The sequence below is a fragment of the Anabas testudineus genome, chromosome 13 (assembly GCF_900324465.2).
Source record: "Anabas testudineus chromosome 13, fAnaTes1.2, whole genome shotgun sequence".
Lineage (NCBI taxonomy): Eukaryota > Metazoa > Chordata > Actinopteri > Anabantiformes > Anabantidae > Anabas > Anabas testudineus.
The window spans coordinates 18,313,083-18,316,453 of record NC_046622.1 but is presented as its reverse complement, the minus strand read 5'-3'; positions in this window follow the sequence as shown (position 1 = coordinate 18,316,453).

Genomic DNA, 3,371 nt, shown 5'->3' with positions numbered 1-3,371 from the left:
GCACATTTAGTTATCTTCTGTACTGTCATCCTATGTTTGATAATTCTTGCCTGTGTTGATTTGTTATTTTGAGTTACCAGTGCAGAGGTGGCCAAGGCTAGTTGCTGTTGCTGCTGCTGCTGCTGGTCATCTTCTCAGGCCGAGGGAAAAGGACGCGGCCCTGAATACAGACCTGTTTTATACAGGAAGATGGTTCATTGGACTGAACCATAGCCTACCACCTGTGAGGGGGATTTAGGTTGGCATGTTGTATACTATGTTGGTCTATGTTAATATTAGTCCTTTGAGGGAGTTGCTTTTGATTAATTGTTTAATTATTTACAACTGAAAAGACTTACTGTTATGTTAGTGGGTTTTGGGGTTTTTGGTAGTACTAGTTGTTTGTAGTTACCCCCTGTGTGTGTGTTAAATGGTCTGATCAGCCATTATATATGTTCCCTTGTGTGTTCCTTTAGGTAGGTCAGTTGTTTTTTGTTAGTCTGTTTATTCAGTTGAAGTTATGTTTGTCTAGTCTATTTCGTTATATGTGGTTTCTGTTGTTGACCTCTTTTATGGGCCCTAAGATTTCTTAAATATTTTGTGTAATTTTTCCCTCACATTTTTGGATAAATAAACCCTTTTTTTTTTTTTTTTTTTTTGGCAATCCACCTGTTTCCTCTTGCCTGGCTACTTGGTCCCTTACAAGGGCCCTGGGGGTCTGTAAATGATAATTAGCGGGATCGGCTGAGCAGACTTTATATTTGTATCTATACTTGTTATGTTACTATAAAGACATTCAAAAGCTTTAAATTTGTGTACTTGTTTTTGTACGATAGTCAGTTTATCATTATAAATAACTGCGACACCTCCTCCTCTACCAGTCAGACGAGGCTGGTGAATGTAGCTGTATCCAGGAGAAGCTGCTTCATTTAAAGCTACATACTCGTCCTGTTTAATCCAGGTTTCTATTAAACAGAGTATATCAAACTCCTGATCTGTGATAGTTTCATTAACAGTAAGAGCTTTAGATGTAAGAGATCTAATATTTAACAATCCTAACTTCAGATCAGAGGTGCTGGCTGCACAATCAGTGTGCTCTGAATTTGAGGTCTGTATGTTAATTAAATTATTAAAACAGACTTTCTGGGTTTTTCTAGCTTTTTGTTTAGCTCGAGGAACAGACACAGTCTCAATATGTTGAACCCTGAGTGACGACTCAGACACTTGGTTTAGCCTGTTTGTCTGCTCCCTGGCCTGGACTCTGGGTAGTCAGCGACTCGCTAGGCCTGATCTTAGACTATGAGCTATACTGCAAGAAATGAGAGCAGCACCTTCCCGAGTGGGATGGACACCGTCCCGCCCTAACAGGCCAGGTTTGCCCTCAAAGGTACTCCAATTATCTATGAAGCCCACGTTGTTTTCGGAGCACCACCTGGACATCCAGCGGTTCAGCGACCATAACCTGCTGTAGGTTATGTCACCTCGTCTCATTGGGAGGGGGCCAGAGAAGATTACCACTTCGGACATCGCCTTCGCTAATTTAAACACCTCTTTAAAGTTATTCTTGGTAACCTCAGACTGACGAAGGCGTATATCGTTAGCTCCGGCATGATGTTTTTTAGGTTACATCGCTTGCAGAGTCTTCAGACCTGGTGTCTGTGAGGACCTTTGTCCTCCATCAATCAGAAAGCATGTTTTTGGTGGACAAATAAAAAAGGAGACAACTCTACACACTACCCAAAGCTCTCCAATCATGCAATTTAAGTGATTCGGATCGAGACCACCTCATTTTGGGGGTCTCGGTTTCGATTGTTTACCGTGTTCACACCAGACAAAACAAACCGCACCAAGAGGGAAAACGAACGAGTCTGATTTAATCGAACTAAATCCTGTAGGTGTGAAAGCAACCTTAGAAAAGTCCTTGGTCCAGTTCTGTTTTCTTCAAACACTACAAGCAATCAAGCTAGTAATATATTAATGCTAAGAGACAGAAATGTCAGTAGTATCCAGTGGCGTGTGTTCATCGAAGACAGCACTGTTTAAATTCAAATAGTACATCTACACTTTGAAAATGTAGATGTGTAAACACACTCTCAGCAAAACTTACTAATAGTATGCATTGCATTTAACATCTGATAGTGTTTTTGTATCAACCATCAATTCAGGACTACTTGACTGTGGCAGCATTTGCTAATTTCCGAGTGTTTTTTCCATTTTGCCTGAATATGATCTACCTCTTAGGAGGAACTTAATGAGGTTGTACTGACTTGGAACAACCACAGAATTCAGCAAGCTCACAACTCAAAGATCATCTCATGACCATCCATCCATCTTGCACACTGTTCCTCAGCTGCATGGAGGCAGAGACTGCCTGTTTACACCATGTGAACCTGGAAAAAGTTCTGCCTTAAAGAGTATTGCATTCAAAGAATTCTCATGTGATGAAGATGTGTTCAGTGTCTGTCTCTTGAACTAATGTATAATCTGTCCTCGAGTATAATCTGAAATCATCAAATGATGTCTTTCAAACAACCTTTATACCTTTATATAAGACTCAGGCAGAGTCTGATATAAAGGTACTGGAACTTAATCCAGGTTGACAGCAGGGAACCTTTAAGGACTGCCTAAAAGATTTATGTGATTTAATTTATGACTGACAAAACAAACCTATCAGGCAAAATTAGAAATAGTAAAACCATCCTTGCAATGAGAAATGTCAAGTAAAAATAGATTTTCATAAAACACATTTCTTGAGAAATGTAAAAAAAAAACAAACAAAAAAAACTTTGAACCACTTTGTGATCCATAATGTGTTTAAAAAAAAAGCCCTTCACATTTCAAATGGAGCCAGTGTTAGACAGAAAAAGTGTTCATGTGTACCTGCCTAGTTAGTGTCGTTTCTTTACTTCTGATTCTGGGCAACAGTTTGTGGCCCCCTGTCTTCATATGAAAGTTTTGTGTTAGTGTGGCCCTCGAGTTTAATATATATTACAGTGTTGGTGCTGAGCTGATCGATATGGGTCTCAGGAGCGGGACATCGGCCGGGCTTAATGCAAGCAGAGAAACATTTCTTGCCTCGTGTCTATGAAACCACCATTTGTGGCTGGTTAAAAGAAAGTAAGTTTCTTTCACACCTACAGAATTTTGTTCGATTAAATCAGACTCAAGTTTGTTTTGCCCTCTTGGTGCAGTTCGTTTTTTCTGGTGTAAACACGGTAATCCCACTCGAGTGCGCACCAAAACAACTGCACCGAGACCCCCAAAATGAGGTGGTCTTGATCCAAATCACTTAGTGAATTCTGGCGTGGTCCTCCTGGTGAGAATGCATACCGAACCAAAACTGGACCAAACGCTTTAACACTCATAGTGAACTCATCTCCCTACTGTCACTC